General features: G+C 39.7%; 1 protein-coding gene and 1 long non-coding RNA gene across 2 annotated transcripts in view; one reads left to right on the forward strand and one right to left on the reverse strand.

The window, feature by feature from the left end:
* LOC143316078 (NLR family CARD domain-containing protein 3-like) overlaps positions 1-18,881 on the forward strand; it is a 236,246-nt gene that overhangs the window by 86,607 nt on the left and 130,758 nt on the right. The gene's annotated exons all lie outside the window — the stretch shown is intronic.
* On the reverse strand, positions 1,409-3,602 carry LOC143316134 (uncharacterized). The gene is made up of 3 exons (XR_013076255.1): positions 3,486-3,602; positions 2,991-3,129; positions 1,409-1,476 (listed from the first exon to the last, which is right to left on the reverse strand). It is a non-coding gene; the product is annotated as an uncharacterized LOC143316134 (long non-coding RNA).

Here is an 18,881-nt window from a genome sequence, read left to right on the forward strand (position 1 = left end):
CAGTATTTTATGATTCCATTTACAATTTATTAAATTATTTAGAATTATATTTTTTCAACAACAAACAGTCATTTTAATGTTCTCTCTCTAAAAACTTCTGGGGATAAAATAATTTAACAAAACTAAAGCCGAGGAAAATGGTTTTAATTCAGCTATATTACATCCTTACTGCCCCACCTGCGCCATGGACCACTCTTAAAACTAAGATAACGGTCCCACCCTGTGTCTTATCGGCCATTTTATTCTACTTATCTAATTTCTATTATTCTTTTAGAAACACCCTTTAAGGTTTTTTCTGGGAGGACCCCTTCTTAACCATCTTGGGATTTTAAACGGCTCTTTCAATGAAACTGTTCTCCTTCTCCCCTGTGCCAGCACCCACCACAACATCCAATAGGATGTTACGTTTTTATCTTCACCTAACCCAAAAATGTTTTGTCCTAACCCTCAATACTAATTTATAGGGTTATGATTTATAATTTTTTATGGAAATGATTTCTAACCCTAATATAAATATGAGTGGATTTAAATTATATTTCTTCTAGATTTTACATTTCTACATCTATCTATTGAGAATTATTATTATCTATATGGACATATCTATATACAAGGGCTCCCCCTTCCCCCATATAGGTGCTCTCATATAGATATATATATATATACACATCTCTCTCTCTCCCTCTGGCTCTCCCTTCAGGCAGGCATCCCACCTGTTACATACTGCTGAAAGTATATATGGATGTCTGTGCAGTATTGTATCACATATGCATATATCTGTGGAACTTCCCCCTAAATATTTAACATATGTATGTGTGGGCATATATATATATATGCATATATATGCATATATATGCATATATATATATATATATATATATATATATATATATATATATATATATATATATATATATATATATATGTGTGTGTGTGTGTGTATATATATATATGGTTTTATATCCAGATACATTTATACATGGGTAGGACAAAAATGTTTTGTCCTACCCACGTATGTGTATGTATGTATGGATATGTATATGAATATGAATATATGTGGATTGTATATGTATATGTGTATAGATTAATATTTGTATATGGATAGAAATTCAATATAATGTAATATATAATGCATGTCGCATGTATATGTGTGTATATGTATATATATATGCATAAGAAAAAAAATCATTTATAATATGCCTTACCGGGATGGATGGATGGAGTGTGCACTGAGTGTGACTGTTCCATTCTTTGGGGACTGCCAATCACCTGACCCCTCACCTTCAGAGGAGCTCGCCATCTGTTTTCGATAAGACAAAAAGTAAATTTTCTTTCTCAGGACTCAAATATCATTGAATGGATTGAAACTGCTGAAGAAAATTCTCACCAATCTTGGGCTGGCTTTTTTGACTGCATAGCTTGATACTGCCATCATCGTCAATGCTCTGCTCTGGACTGTGTCCTCTGTCGGGTCATCCCCTGTAAAATGAAAGGTTAAAATCATGAACTGATACTACTCAACCCAAAAGAACTGTTTGTCAATTTTTCATGCTGAAGTAACCTTTGTAAAATCTTTTGGCCGTTTGGGGATCATGGTACATAAATGTTGCTACCCTTGCTGGAAGAATATCATTAGGTTTTTCAGGACACCACATCAGGACAGGTATAAAGGGGCAGCTATGCAATGTTGGAGGCAGTGCGGATCGACTGCAGCTAACCACTACCATATTTTCTGGGATTGCCCCAAGTTAAAAGCCTTCTGGAGGGATATCCAGGTTTCTTTAAGCACAGTCTTTAACACTCAAATACCCTTGAGTTTTGATGTATTGTACCTGGGTCATGTTCCTTTTTTCAATTGTAGGAGAGAGATAAAGCTGCTGCAAATTCTCTTGGTGGCAAGTAAGAAAACTGTCACAAGAAGATGGTTGAGCCCGATTCAACCTACTCTAGATGACTGGATTGGAATTATTCTGGAGATATTTAGGATGGAAAAATTAACCTACCAAATAAGACTTCAAAAGGACAAATTCTACCAGATCTGGAATAAATGGATTTCATTCATTGCCCCCACGAGAGCAGACTTTATTTGATCTCACTGGTAACGTTGCTTTGTAATTTACCCATTTAATTTATGACTGGTGTTTTATGATTATTTTTATTATGGCGGCGGCGGGGGCACCCTCCCCCCATGGATTTTGTAAATAGTTGACTGGCCTATCTTACACTAAGCTGTATTGGAAGTTTTTAGGCGATCTAGTCTGGGCAAATTACCAATATGGCCCTTAAGAAGACAACTGGACTCCCACTGATGCAATCTAAACACAAGTCTCAAGTAGTTTCTGTTGTTATAAGAGAGTGGGACTTGCAAAGATCATACAATGTCTGTCCTTCAATTTTTGAATGCACATTTTTGTGATTTGTAAACCCTGACGACTGATGTCGCACACTTTCTGTATGTAAAACAAAAACTGGAATGGCATTTATTTTTGTTTTTACTGTTGAGACCATGTGTTTATACCATTTTGTCTATTCCAAAGAGATACAATTTAAAAAAAAAAATGTTGCTACCCTCTCATATGTTTTATGTCCCAGCTGCCACTTGGCCTGATGGGAGAAATCATGCATAAAGTACATAAGATAAAAATATTGCATCTTGTAATAATAATAATAAAGACTTTAAAAGAACAAAACGTGTCTTACGTAAGTGGCAAACAGAAGAACGTAACATATTGAATGTGGGGCCAGGACCAACAGTGGTATGAAAAAACATGGATGCCTCCGAGCCTCCCTCAATTTGACCACAAAGTCTGTTGTAACGCCTGAACCAGGCACACTCCTCTAGTTTCAGTGGTATGGCTGCCTGCCCAAAGTATCTCTGGGTTTTGTGCTCCTGAATCTATTTTAAAAAGACATTTGATTAGTGTTTCTAGCTAAGTTGTTAAACAATAGATGCATGTTGTGTTCACTTGTTTCATTTGAACATTTGTACTTACACGAATGACACGATGACCTCTTGTAGTCTTTTCAGCAGTCTTGACCTCTTTCACGGACATGTTGATAATTACACTCTTCCGATGTCCAGTCGTTGCAATGAGAAACCCACCAAGTAGTCCAGAAAACAGTCTGAGATTCCTTTTGTTATGTGAAGAAGAGAAACAACATTTTATGCATGAGCGTTCAAAGACAGTTGCCTTTAGGTCTGGAGCTGATTTAGCAACTCTATTTTCCACTACCATAATCCACCAAACGATAATTCTGTAAAAATTGGAAGACATCCAAGTTAGCAGACAGCACATAGGCATGAACCCAGTTTGTAAATATAAATCAATCTAAAAGCTTCAAAGGCTCCTCAACACAATGTAATATATATAGTACCAATTTACAACAAAAAGCCACCTCCATGCATTTTAAACAGAAAAACCAAATAAATCCCCTTTGAGCAATCTTTTAGAGATGTTTGAACAACTGTTGTGACTATTGATCCTTACCAAGTGCAGCATCAACATGCTTTGGTGCCTCCTCTACGAACCAAGCATGTTTTATGGCCTTGACAAGATTGTCTGAAGAACAAACAAACAAAAAACAACTACTGTTCAGCATATATGTCTAAACTTAAATTATGAGATTTACATCTGTAGCACCCCACCACTGTCACTCTCTAAAATGGAGGAGATCACTATGAACAAACTGACGGGGCGCTTGGGTTCGTTTAAGCTACCCGAAGGTTTACCTGATAGGGATGAACTTAGTTACACCTCTCCTCTGACTGGTTCAAACAAATTTCACATACTGATAACATTAAAAAGCTCTGGACACACAAAAACAAAAACAAAAACGCAAAGGGTTCAAGTAATTAATGCCACTCGCACCTGCAAGCTAAAAGGTCTCTGTTTCAAAGTCCAGAGCTCTAACCACTGTACCACTTCTTCACTTCATTGGCCCAAAATATTAACCTACGAGAAACAACAAGGTAAGTTAGGACAAACTAACTACTAGAAAAACGGCGTTTTCCTAGTATGATAATAATCTCCACCCTTCTTTTCTCTCAGCCACTGAACTTGAAGTGTCTGCGCCCAATCGCTGATCAAGACAAGCAGACCAAATCAGTTCAGCACAGATCTCCTTTGTGGCAAAGTTTGTCCTGACTTACCTTGTAGTTTCTCGTAGGTTAATATTTTGGGTGATAGACAGGAAAACATCCCATAAATTAACTTTGTCGTTATTTTAAATTCATCTTCCATGCATCGTTTATTTATTTTTCTTGGTCAATGCTTCTATGTTGTTGATTTTCACTGGTTTACTCCCTGGCCAATGAAGTGAATAGGTGGTACAGCGGTTAGAGCTCTGGACACACACACACACACACACACACACACACATACATATGTATGTATATGTAGCCAAAATATACGTCTATATATCCTAACAATGCATGGAAGGGGAGTTTAAACAACGACAGAAATGAGAGGAAGTACAAGTACACACAGGTTTCTGCCACCATGTTTACTAACACAGGGCTGCAAAGTCAGTGGGTTTACATCCACACAAATACATACAATACAAAGGATTCGAGTAATTAATGCCACTCGCACCTGCAAGCTAAAAGGTCTCTGTTTCAAAGTCCAGAGCTCTAACCACTGTACCACTTCTTCACTTCATTGGTCATGGAGTAAACCAGTGAAAATCAACAATAACATAGAAGCATTGACCAATAAATAAATAAATAAATGAATGAATGAATATGCATGGAAGAGTTCCTGCCTATCACCCAAAACATTAACCTACGAGAAACTACAAGGTAAGTCAGGACAAACTATGCCACAAAGGAGATCTGTGCTGAACTGATTTGGTCTGCTTGTCTTGATCAGCGATTGGGCGCAGACGCTTCAAGTTCAGTGGCTGAGAGAAAAGAAGGGGGGAGATTATTATCATACTAGGAAAACGCCGTTTTTTACGCGCGTTGTGGTGCGCACAAACGCGCGTATTTTACGCGTATTTTACGCGCGTTGTGATGTGCAAAACGGCGTTTTTTACGCGCGTTCTTGGAGGACTTCATTACGGCATAAAAAGCGGCGTTCTTTTTGCGCATTACGGCGTAAAAAACGGCGTAAAGTCTGAAAAAAAACGGCGTTTTTTACGCCGTAATGAAGTTGAAAAGTGACTGAATGTGGCGTATTTCTGGCAGGAACGGCTTGCCATACAGCAGCAGCAGTCAAACTCCACCCACGAGCTGAATTAGTCCGTGACCGTCAGCGCCTCCGTCGTCGGGCCTTCCGAATAAAACTCTGCCCTGACGTCACCAAAGCACTCCAACACTTGCATCAGCCAACAGACAGTTGGCGAGTCAACATGCGATGGTCAGTTTTCCAAAAGTCCTTCCGTTACACAATTAAAACACACAAAACGCAAGCCAGCTAACGACGAGCGAATGACATGTGCGCCGCGCTCTGCCCTCTCCTTCCCTCGTCTCTCTCCTTCTCGCCCACCCACCGTCCAATCATCTCACACAGAATGATCTGATGATTTATGCTGACCAATGACACAATTTCACAATTTCTGTACCTGACACGTCTGCGTATTTATAATCATAGTCCTATATTTTATGTACACAGATATTTTAAGTGTTCCCAAATTACTACTGTTGTCTCTTATTAAATGTCATTTTATCCTCTTAGTTTTCATTTTATGTCTCATGTTTTTATTTTAACTCAATATCAAGATATGCTTTGTTTCAGCTCAGCTCAGTTACACAAGTTGTTTAACCAATTGTCATTTGGTGTTTAAACTTGATACTCTGAGTTTAAACATCTTACTATGTTACATTTTACATCCAAGAAAATTTGCTTTTTCTAGTAAAAGAAACATACAGTTCTACACAATTTAGACTTACAATTTTAAGTTAAGAGAATTTTGACCATATTAATACCAACTGACATTTCAAGTTATGTTCACTTAAGTTTTTAAGGCAGCAACCTAACTTAAGTTTTCAAATTAAAACGACTTGTGTTTTTAAATGGTATCCCTTATCTAAACTAATAACAGCAAGTTTACCAGTTTCCTTCGACTTCACATAATCAACTTGCAACTCATCTGTTCGAATATAAAACATTTATTTGAAAAACTGCCTCAACTTACAGCCTTCATTCCTATGAATACATCTTTGGCTGTTGATTGAATGGATTCAACTCCAAAAACCAGCACACACTGAAACATTTTCAAAACTTTCAGAAGTAAACAGATGTGTCAAAGTCAGACACAAACATCCAACAAGAAATTTTACACGGCATGTTCAGCAACATATACCCTGAGCATAGAAAAGTCGGCTTCATCAGCTCTTATTATAATCTTTAAATCAAAAGTTGTTGCTTTAAATCCTGAGACAGTGCTAAAGATATGTATGCATACGTGCGTTTAACTTCATAAAAAGTTACAGAAAATCATCTGCCTAAGCAGACAACAGCCAACACCATCAGCTCTCATAATCAGTCCAACAGAATAAAGTGGGAGAACATCAGTGCCTTAAATCCTGAGACTGTCTGTGGTAAGAACATTAAAACTGTCAAGTGTTTTGCTTGCTTGCTGTATTAACCCCACACTTGAAGGGGTGTACCAACGCTGAACATTAAAAGCTGGAATCCACTCAAAGACCAGGCCGTTGATCCTTTTTTTTTTTTTTTTCCTTTTTTTTTTTCTTTGGTTTTTGCCCAGAATAGTGCAGAAGAAGGAAAACAGTTTCTTTTTTTCTTTTTTACAGCCTTTTCTCTCTCAGCAGGTGAAAAACCTTAAAAGACAAAACACCACATGATTACCATTTTGTAAAACCAGGTTCTACCAAATCAAATAATTATCAAACCCATAATTATAATATACCAATTAATAATTATCAATTATCAAAACCCTTTCACATTAACCATTAACCAAGTGCATGAAAATAGATTAACCTTTTCCCTTTAAGTTAAAACAGACTTAAGTGAATTATTTCAATGTAAATGCATCAAAATATATATAAATACATTTTTTTTAACCATGGAAACAATGAATTAAGCATTTTACTAGACCCAACATACAAATTAATAAATAACTAATCAACCAACAATTTCCCCCCAGGTTTAGACACACATTTACATCCCATATCCACTATAAAATGATTATTTTAGCAGTGAATCACTGTTTTAGCAGCCTTAAACATGCAGGGAAAAAAATGACCTGTTTATCCTATGCTCACACTAGCAGCCAATGATCCAGCACAGTTATGTCTGCACATCAAACACTTTAAATTGGGATTGAGCAGACCGCTGCAATATTTATCCGACCAAACAAGTTACAACAACTCTTCCTCACCAGCCAACATTTACACAAAGCACCGGGCGCTACAATCAACTTCACCCACATCTCAGGTACCTCGCATCCACAAATAAAAATAAAAAGCGTTCTTACCGGCGGTCCGTTCAGCTCTTTGTTGGTACTTTTTACACGCTCTGTGGGGAAACCAAACTCCTCTGCTCTGCAGTGGCGTCTCTTTGTTCTGCTTGACTTGACACAGCTGAGTAATTGGCGTGCTCGCACCCCAGCTGATGAGCCGGGAGCACTCACCGCTGTAATTATGCGTAAACATAAATAAACTTTTGATTGTGCAAACTGGCTGGCCGAACTATACCGAACTATACATAAAACTCATCTGGGGCTACCTAGGTGAACACGGGTGCAGACGTGCTCTACCAAGTACTCTATAATAAAAATACATTATTTACAAACGGGGTTTGGCTGGTTGTCATGCGTGCCGCAAGGCCGCCGCGGTTGCGGGCTCACGCATCAGCTGACGAAACAGCTGTTCGCCGCTACAAAAACAGTGTCATCAAACTATATCTTTTGTGTCCACCTTTAACAACTTCCCAACGAACTGCTTTAAAATTCTAAGACCGATATCTACACAAGTGCAGCACAGTACAATGCTTAAGGTTGTGTATGAACAAAATATTTGGGCAAAGTTCTGAACTCTTTCCACAGAAGAAAGCAGAGAATCAGGAACACGTGTTACAGTTTTGCAGTCTGTATCTCAAGAGTTTGTTTCTTAATCCATGTACTCGTGCAGAGGCTTGTTCTGGTTTGATTTTCATCACCACTTGCTGAAAAAAACTCAGTAGGCCAACTTGCATCCCCTTCATGGCTTCATCCAGGTGCTCATTGTGAGCCTTTAAAAGAAGAAATAACAGTGTATGACCGTTATGATTTAAAAAAAAATGATAAAAACAGATTCCTTAGTATATCATATTTACAGAATACACATCCACAGTTGTGAATTGAAGAAGTTGTTATGGTCTTACATCGCACATCCTGCTGACGTCTGATGGATCTTCCCCGGATATGTAGTGTGGTAGACCAAGCACAGCAGCAGTCCTCCTCCTCTCATTAGTGTCCTACAAGACAAAGAAATCTGAAATAATATTGAATAATTTGATTAAATTTGAATAATAAATAGATTAATTCAAATGATGTGCGTTGTGAGTTGTCCTGGCCTACACATCATATTCTAAGAGATTTAAGAAAACATCTTTGTAAATCAAACCATAATCATTTTAATGTTTTTCAGTGAAAATGTATGGAGTATCTGACACACAACATGCTTTACATCTTTTTGTAAAATAGATGTACAATGGTAGGACTGATTACCTGTCGCTCATGGAACAGAGCTGGCCATCTGGAAATTACTTCTGTGATGAGTGGCTGATCTCCAATGATCTCTTCTCTGCGCTGGGAAAATGTAGCAGTCATCAGATCTCCTACGAGTTGGTGATCAGGGTCATTTTTCAGCATTTCCATCTCCATCATCTTGCGCTTTTCCTCCACGCTTTCAAGACTCTGTCCTTCAGGTGGATCTGGACAGTAGTTGACCTCACCCTTCTTTGACTTTTTTTACACGCTTTCCCTTCACTTCTCCTCCTTTTCTTTTGTTGGCATCCTGCTGCACCTAACTTCTGCCGATAGTTTCCAAGCTTAAATTTCAGACTGTGAAACCATGAGTACCATCCCTTGTCAGACCCTGGCTCCTTCAGGCAGGGATGCTTCTCCACAAGCGCTTTGGCAACACTCTCACAGTGCTGCCTCTCAGGATAAGCACTAATTTTTGACATACTGTCTGCAAGTGTGTCAAGAATATCAGTCTTCAAACCTTTGGGAATCACCATCGCAGATCCATCCTTAGCATACAATTTGCGTCTTTCAGCTGAAGCTCCACATCATGTGAAAACTGTGGAATTGGGAAGGGGTCAGGCCAGTCGAAAGAATCACCACTACTGGGAGACGAGAGGCTGCATGTGTCCAACGTAGAATCTGAGACAACTGCATCATCTGTGAACAACACTTTCAATGTTGCTCGCTCCACAGGAAGGTCATTGATGTCAGTCAGGTTGCACAACTGATTATTAAAATCAGGATCCTCAAATTGTAAAATGAGTCCACCTCTCAGGCTAAGGTTTGCTTGTAACACCTGATTCAGCTCCTCAACGCTTGCAGGGATGTTTTCAATTGAAAGCCGTCTGATTTCTTTTTCCGTTATGATGACACGCAGCAGCATTGTAAAACACTTTTACCTGAAAGGGAGCAAAAAATACATGTTTAAGTATAAATATTCAGTATAAAAAACTATTTATGTCAGACTCCCTCACACATCTGTCCCCAAATACTTAAAGCGTTATTCCACTTTGCCAGGATAAACCACTCAGTATGTAATCACCCTTATGCCAAAATAATGATGGGTGAAAAAATTAATGTTAAAAATTAACCACAAAAGATGCCATTTACACCATGTTTTTAGCCTAAATGTCAACTGTAGCATGTAGCAAGTAGGATGTAAACATGGCCTCAATCTCGCGAGACTTCCGCATGTGCATCATGTGCTACAGGATTGTTTTGTTGTGAACTGAAGATCTTCACCCATCATCACATGACAGTGACTACAGCACAAATGACATGACAATGACAATCCGATCATTTCAATTCTGAAAGTAACTTTCATAATTGGTCCTTAGGTCTGAACAGTCAAACTGGATTCATGCACCTTTACATCACTCAAGCAGAATTCATGACAAAGCTGTTGTATTATGTTTCATTAGTGTTCAGGTGTCCCTAATAAAATCATCACTTAATGTATATGATAATAATGTATGAGTTAGGGGTGAGCAATTAATCAAAATTGCAATATGGCCTGCTGCAATTTTCAAATCACAGGAAGTGCAATATTTGTTAAAGGCAAAATGTGTATCAAACAATTCAACTTCAAGCTTTGACAGTCTGAAAGTTTAGCTTCTAGCTTTTCTACCGACTACTTCAAATCTTTTCTTCCCAAGGCAATTCAGTTCGGATTAAATTTCAGCCTGGTTTACATTTCAGCTTCTAGGTTTTTCATCAGTACAGCGTATTGCATTTTTGATACCATTTCTCTGGCAATTCTACTCACATATCTGCATTTTCAGCAATGCACTGGCACCTGAGCCCTCAGCATTTACACTGCATTTTCAGCAGGAAATGCAATTTTCTAGTAGCAATTACATATTACTTTTCAAAGTTGCTCAACCGTAATTTGAGTGTACAATTACTTACAGCAGGTTTATTTCAGCAAGAACGTCCTGGGAGTAACCAAGAGGCACCCCCAATGCAGCCATTGTTATAAATATGAGCAGTAGTGCAGGAGTGGTCATTTTGGAGATGGAACGACTTCACAGCACACAGGAGGCTTTGGATGTAATCATGCACTCTGATTACGAGGACGGCTCCTCATCCACCTCTGAAGACTCTGAGGCTGACACAGAGGAGGCCTCAGAGGTTGAAACTGACCAGCTGGAGTCCAACTCATCTGAAGACTCATCCGAAGATGAGAGCGGAGGGGAGATAGATGAGGCAGCAGCGGGATGGACCTCAAAGAATGGGAAAATTATTTGGTCTCCCACAAGCACTGAAACATGCCGCTACGTCCCAGCAGCCACAGGTATGGTCCTAGGGCTGACACATTATGCCGCTGCCCGAATCACTGACCTGGCGTCCTGCTTTGCACTGCTGCTAACAAATGAAATCCTGCAGCACATTGTGTCTACAACAAATCTGCATGGGAGGCGCTCAATCGCAAACTGGTGAGATGTGGACACAGAGGAGCTGCAGGCTTATGTGGGGCTGCTCATCTTGGCCGGTGTTTACCGGTCAAAAAATGAATCAACCCTCAGCCTCTGGAGTGAAAAATCAGGGAGGAGCATTTTCCGGGCCACGATGTCCCACAAGAGGTTCCACGAGATCAGCCGAACACTGTGGTTCGACAACAAGCTATCCCGACCGCGACGCTGTGATGACAAGCTGGCTGCCTTCCGCAAAGTCTGGGAAATGTGGACGCGTCGCCTGCCGATGCTGTTCAGCCCAGACAGAGACATCTGCGTGGATGAACAGCTTGTCCCATTCAGAGGCAAGTGCAGCCTCAGGCAGTACTTGCCAAAAAAGCCAGCCAAATATGGCATAAAGATTTGGGTGACCTGTGATGTAATAACATCCTACGCCTGGAGACTGCAGGTGTACACAGGCAAAGCAGCTGGCAGTCCTGCTGAAGTCAACCAGGGGATGAGGGTGGTCCTGGAGATGACAGAGGGGCTCCAGGGACACATCATCACATGTGATAATTTTTTCACGTCCTTCACACTGACAGAGGAGCTGCTCAGGAGGAAACTGGCTCTGGTTGGCACAATTCGACGAAACAAGCCTGAACTCCCCCCCATTTGCTCCAGACAAGAGCAAGAGCGGTCTTCTCCTCCACCTTTGCTTTTACAAAGACCCACACACTGGTCTCTTACATCCCTCGACAGGGCAGGAATGTGCTGCTCCTCAGCACGAAACACCACAGTCCCGACATAAGCGATGAAACGAAGAGAAAGCCCATCATAATCAAAGATTACAACAGATGCAAAGGAAGTGTCGACAACCTTGATAAGGTAGGAACCGTTACGCATCAGTTATGCACACATTTATTTATTGTTACTGTATAATTGTTATTATATTGTTATTGATCTTGTCTAAAATATATGTAGTTTTTTTTTTTTTTTTTTTCAAGTGACCATTTTCATATAGAATAAATAATATGTGTATCATGAGAAAAAATACTTGGATCATTTACTCATATTGTCTTGTTTTATGTTTTGGGGGGGGTTTTTTTGTTCGGTTGTTGGCACCTACTCCTGCAGGAGGAGAACAAATCGGTGGCCACTGGCCCTCTTCGACAACCTGGTTGACATCTCACATTACAATGCCTATGTCCTGTGGACATCAATCCAACCATCCTGGCAGCAGCAGAAGCCACACAGGAGGAGGCTCTTCATTGAAGAGGTGGGAGAAATGCTGAATGCAAATGTGGCAAGTTCATCTGCAAGGACCACACTCTGTCCATCTGCAGCCTCTGCTCCACCTGAGCTGGACTCTCACACCCAGACAAATATGCTCTCTCCTTCTCTGTCTCTCTCTCACCCTCTCTCTCACTTGCCCTCTCTCTCTTTTGCCCTCTCCCCATCTCAGCCACTCCCCATCCCCAACCACATATCTAAATGTTCCACATTTCTCTTTCAATGTTTATCATTCAATGTTCATCTTTCAGTGTTTATCATCAATGTTTGTCTTTCGGTGTTTATTATTCAATGTTCATCTTTCTCAAATAAATTTTTTTCTGGTTCAAACCTAATTAATATTTGATATGTATATTTCAGGCTGAACTAGTTTTAAAAGAGTTGACCATTTAAAGTGGAAAAAAATATGAATATATAATATTTTTACAGCAGTTTTTGGGAAGGGGGCAGTTTTTTGTCCTTCGGATAAAAATGGGTGAGTGTTTCTTTAAATCTGACACTGCAAAAAAAATAACAATGCATCAAAATCAATGTTGCTGCCAATCATTGACCCATCTCAGGGCCTAATGATAATAGTAATCAAATACTCCTTGAAATGTATTTTATGGAAATTATTTTAGTTTTGTTGTTTTTTTCGAGTGAGTCCTTGCCATATCTTTGGCCAAAATGGGTCACAAACATCTGCAGCAATATCTCAGAATACTGCCAGTACAATGAAGACAGTGTTGGGCTGACTAAAATGGCAATGCCAGAAAACAGCAGCATGAAATTATTGTAAATGTTTGTGTCCAACATCCTAAATTCTGTTGCTTTCCATCTATCAAGTTCCCTCAGTGGTCTGGGTTTCCTGGCAAATTCCACTGGAACATGATTGCGTAAACCTGTCAAACAATCAGACATCCGGTTGACAATGCTGGTGGGTAAGCGGAATTTGAGAGGCCCCCTAAGCCAAATGTTCAGAAGTCTCCTTACAACACCCAAACAAACAGAATGCATATAATCACCTGGGAACTGAGATACCATCCCTATACTTAAGTCATGGAAAGTGTTAGGGCCATCTAGGTGATGTTCTTCATCATGTTTTTCTGCAAATGATTCATCTGTCCTCAGTGGACAAGTGATTAAAGGAAATGTCATTCTTCCCACATACTGTCCTGTCTGCACACATTTGTCGCATCCAAAATAGCCATTGTGAAGCTTAATATTTTTTATAAAAGCCCGGGCAGGGGCATCACAGATTACAGAATCCAACTTAAAGAAAATCCTTTTGCCTTCGAAATCAATGCCATTCTGTAACTCTTTCAACTCAAGAACAAAGTCTCTCAAAAATATATCTGCTGGCTTTGGTTTATGTGGTCCACAGAACAATGCAATCACAGCTGGTTCCTTAATTGGAACACTTACGAGGAGTCCTAAAATGGGCCACACCCGAATCCCACTACTTTTGAACAAAGGCAACCCATCAATGTTGATATGTAGTTTTAAGGTACAGCCATTAGTGATTGACTCACATGCTGGTACAGCTTCTGCCTACGCCAATGTAATAATATAGTCCTCCACACCTTTCCTGTATGTTGTGAGTAATCTTTGTCTTAAGGAGGGTTCTTGCATCCTTCGGAAGATCAGGATGGTACAATCTTAACAAACCAAGAAGAGCTTTGAGAGCCACTAGGGAAACTCCAAATGTTAATGCCCAGTTATGAAGACATGCCCCTAGATTACATGACTGATCCACTGTCTCATCAGGATCCTGGTCCGAGTCACTCTCCTCCTCAGGCACATCCATTGAAAAGGACTGCTGGTCAAAATGTGACGTGTCCATCTCTACTATGTCCTCCTCCAGCAACCCTCCAGCCTCCTCTCTGTCACTCCCACTATTTTCTATGACTGCCTCAGCTACTCTTTCTCTACATTCAGCCTGTCTTTCCTCTGTGCTTTCCTGACCGCAGCACTGGGAAGCAAATCTTTCAGTGTGCACGGTCCTGATTTCCTTGAGTCGTCTCTCAACATCTCTACGCGCTCTCCATCTAATGGTGGCATCAGAGAGTACCCTCGAATCCATCCCCACTTATATTCTTCCAGCCAAGCTGTTAAATTGTAAGGAAAATAAGAGGGACAATATTTTAACGAAGCTTTAAGGAATTTACTTGGTTAAACAAAGTGTAACAGAATTAAAACCAGTTCACTTATGTGACAGTTTGGGTGGTCAGAGGAGAAGTGGTGGAGCAGAAAGTAGCAGTTTGATTAGCACTAGAGAAGAGAAGAGAGGAGGGAAGGGGAGAGTTCTATTATTTCTGCTGGATGATGTTTCAAGTCTCCACGCAGAAGGTGCCCACGTATGAAGTATATCTTCAATATTAGGTCACAGAGTGACACAGACAAAAATAACTATTCATAATAGGAGTGGGAATCAGTATTTCACAATGTACGATATGCAACATTACCCATGATATGTGCATCATTTCTATTTATTGACTAATTTTGTGTCAGGTTCACAGAATCTGACAAAGAGAGGAAACACTGAAAAGAGAGCAAATCATGAAATAGGACTTTTAAAAACTCCACGATGGACTTTCAGAAATTAAACCACTGGCAACCACTATAATCTATGTATTACGGGCAAAAATATTATTCAGAAAAACAAAAAAAGGGTCTGGTGGACTATTTTGACACAATCTGAAAAACTAAAAAAATGTTTTTATGTTCTGGAAATAAATATGTGAAGACGAAGAATTGAAATCAAAGTATATGAAGAAGTGGTTAACCCCGAAGTGAATAAATCAACTTCGGCCACAGAGATAGATGAATCCCACCTGTGCTCTCTGACCAAGGTCGGGGAGCTGGAAGCGGGAACGGTTAACAATTAGCTAATAATAGCTATGGTGACTAACCAAGCGGTGAGCTGTTATACTGGACGTTTAGCGTCTATGTCAGCCCACCGGTAATTTCCCCGGCTTCCACGTACAACAGTCAAACTGAGCGAGAAAGAACATGCGACGGAAGGGTGAACTACTAGTAGCCCCCCGAGCCACATTAGCATATCTTAGCAATGTTAGCCATGCTACACCGGCACAACCGATTTTCAATTCCTACCATAGGACACATAGGCTAACTTGCTGTGTCCTGCAGAAAACTGACCTAATTTGCCGGTGTGTTAAGGGCCTCTTAAGCGGTGGATGCGACCGAAGCTACCTGCTTGGTGGTGTGCAGGACTAACTGTATCGACTAGGCTATTAGCTAAACTTGCTACGTTAGCATGTTTGGCAAGAATACTATCACAGAAACGAATGAGGACGTTATGCACAAACGCTGCAAACTAATGCTTGATTTTTTTAAAAAAAAAATACAACAACGCGGTTACAATCATTTTAATATTGTGTTATGTGGGTCAAAGACGTGGCATGTCATTCCGGTGTCCGACGTTTATAATGTTAAAACTATATAAAAAATTTAAAACATTACATTTTGTTACTCAACTCTCGCCACTTTACTTACTCATGTGAGTATTTAGTATAAGAAATGAAAATTTAAGGAGCTATTTAGCTCAAAAGTACAAAACTGTCCTTCCTGGATAACGTCCAGGCTAAAAATCTAAGCACAAAAATATGCTAAAAATGTCAAAAATCTTAATAAAAGCACAAATGATGTACTGGGGCATAATTGTGTTGATGTTTGTAATGACACCTGCAAATACAGCAACAACACTAAGCTCATTTACATTTTTATTCAAGAAATACTTTTGTCCCCATTTTTGGATTCTCAAATGTCCTTCCTGGGTAACAGACATAAAGTGGCTATACATGACTATATTTGGATCTGGATAGTCATGTGACAGGGTGTTGCATCAGCCAACAGATTCTGAAGGACCCCCAAAAGATATCACAAGGTCAGTAAGTCTCTCTTAAAATGTTGATAATTTGACCTTTTGGCTCAGTGGTACATGATGTTCCACCATGATGTGTCTTTCTGGATAACGCTAAAAGAACATTTATAATTTTTTTACATTTTAAAATGACCTATTTCATGTGAAATATGACATTGATGTGTTGAAGATTAAGCTAATATTTTACACAGTAGACCCAGTTAGTGCCTGATAATAAAGGAAAAATAGTTTTTTTGTCCTTCCTGGATAACAAAGATATTCTGTTACCCAGGACATGTCCTCTGTTATCCAGAATGGACGTTAATCAATTCAGATTTGTATTGGTATCTGTAGCTTTTTAGACATTGATTTGATATTGTATTGTTACACTTTTATTATTATTAATAACAGCAATTGATGAATTAAATAAAAGAAGCAGTATTATGTATTTTTGAACTTTTGTGGTATTTTTTGTTATCTTTTTCAATGATAGCAACACAGGACATATTCATAGATGTTGTGAAGTTATTGCCCAAAAATGAGTATAGCTTTTGATGTTTAAGGGTGTTTTGTTCTTGCAGATGCCACTGTCTAATAAATAACGGCAAAGACTTTTCAGGGCCAGGAAGAATGCTGACCCACAAGCTAGGGCTGAGTATCTCCAGAAAAAGAGAGCAAGGTATTGTGATTTAGTAATAAATTGATTATGCAGATCAGATTGAAAAGGATTAATAAAATAGGTTTACACTTGTTTGCGAAAGGCTTAGATATGTAAGTTAAGCAATAATGATAGCTTATGCTAGGATACATTTCTTCTGGAGCAATTGGCATCGAGGTAATTGGTCAAACCATTATGTCATTTGTTTTGTTTCTAGCTATTATAAATATAAATTCAAAGCTAAGCCCAAGACATACAGCTGATGACTCCTTCTGCTGCAAAAAAGAAAAGAGAACAGTGGAGGATTAATAAGAAGAGACAGAGGGAAAAAAGGGGGCGTGTATATAAACAGAATAAAACAGTCGCTCTATTCTTATTTTTGATACTTTTTTTTTATTTGTCCTTTTTTTGTCTTTTCCTTTTTAAAGAAAAAAAAACCCCGACTGTACAGAACTAAATCTATATGCCTATTCAGAGTTTTCCAACTCTACGCTTCTGTGATGGTAAAGAAAGAGAAAAGGGAAGAGAGCAAGTGATTCATCAAAAATAATAATAAAAAGTAATAATAAATCATTAAAACCTCCAACTTGACTCAAAAAGGCAATTAAAAACCTAATTGTTTGCTTCTTTTGACTAAAACCAAAACAAAGAAAAAATTCCCTCCTCCCACACTCTGTTATAAAGCTGCAGCACCTTCACTAATGCTCCTTTCCCCACATGCTTTAACATGCTGTAACACACCTGATCTTTCCCTGGAGAAGCTGGTCGTGATCTCTTCACAGCCCTCATCATCTCTGCCAAGGTAAATGGCTCATCGATCATGCCAGCTGTGTTTTCCCTCCTGCATAGCCTCACATCCTCCATATGCCACGTTATGGGCTCCTCCACAGTTACAACATTTTGGTTGCCCCCCTGTTCCACACTCTCCATACTCATGGTCTCCCCCACACCTAGCACATCCTCCTCTTCTCCTTGCAGTTCTTGGTTATGTGTCCAAACCTTTGACAGTTAAAGCACCTTAATGGTTTTGGAACATAAAGTCTCACTGGGTAACTCATAAAACCCAGGAAAACTTTCTAAGGCACACACTTTCCTTCAAACTCAATCAATACAGTTTGGCTATCCACTCTCACTCCTTCTTTTGTTGTCTTCGTTCTTTGCACATTCGTTATTTTTCCTCCTTTAATATTCCTCTTAAGTTCCTCCATACTCACACTCAGTGACACTCCTGTAATCACTCCTTTGCACCCACCACCATTTCGTGCTCCCACCCTCCCTGTGCTTGCCACCTTGTTTTTCCCCAACTCTTTCAGTTTGAGTGCCTTCTCAACTTGCTCTTTATTAGCACATTTCACCAATAAGTTGCCATCACTCAGGACCTTTGCAAACTGTATCTCTCCTATTTTACTTGCTACAATTGTTGTTAGCACAAAGGGGTTGAGCTTCTTTACCTCTTCTTGTATCTTTTCATTGAACCCTATGATGACAAAATAATTCTAAGGTGTCTCCTTCTCAATATGCTCAGCTCCTTCCTCCTCACTGCTATAACTGTCATCATTGCCGTCCTTCTTCCTTTTTATTCCTCCCATCCACTCGCTCCCCTTTCAAACTCACAATCTCCCCCTTCCTCCTCTTCCATATGTGCCCAACTGCCTACTTCTGATCCATTCACGGAACAGTTGTGCTCAACCGCCAGAAAAGTGTTTTCAACTCGACTGGGATCTCCCACAGTCTGCCGATTGTTTTTACCTCGTCCATGCCCGGCTGATGCCGCCGCCATCTCCTGCCAACCTTTCGGATCTGTCAACTCAAAATCAACTCCAAACTCGCCAACCGACTCCCTACGCTCCTCCGACTTAAACGTCCGTCCAGGCTCTTTCTTTTGAGATAACTACGTGTTTTACTTCAGGGAATCCAGAAACTCTCCCGAAGCGAGGGTTGAGGAGGATCTCTTTCCCCCAGTCATTAACTTTCTAACAACCTAACCCGA

The sequence above is a fragment of the Chaetodon auriga genome, chromosome 23 (genome assembly GCF_051107435.1).
Source record: "Chaetodon auriga isolate fChaAug3 chromosome 23, fChaAug3.hap1, whole genome shotgun sequence".
Taxonomy (NCBI): domain Eukaryota; kingdom Metazoa; phylum Chordata; class Actinopteri; order Chaetodontiformes; family Chaetodontidae; genus Chaetodon; species Chaetodon auriga.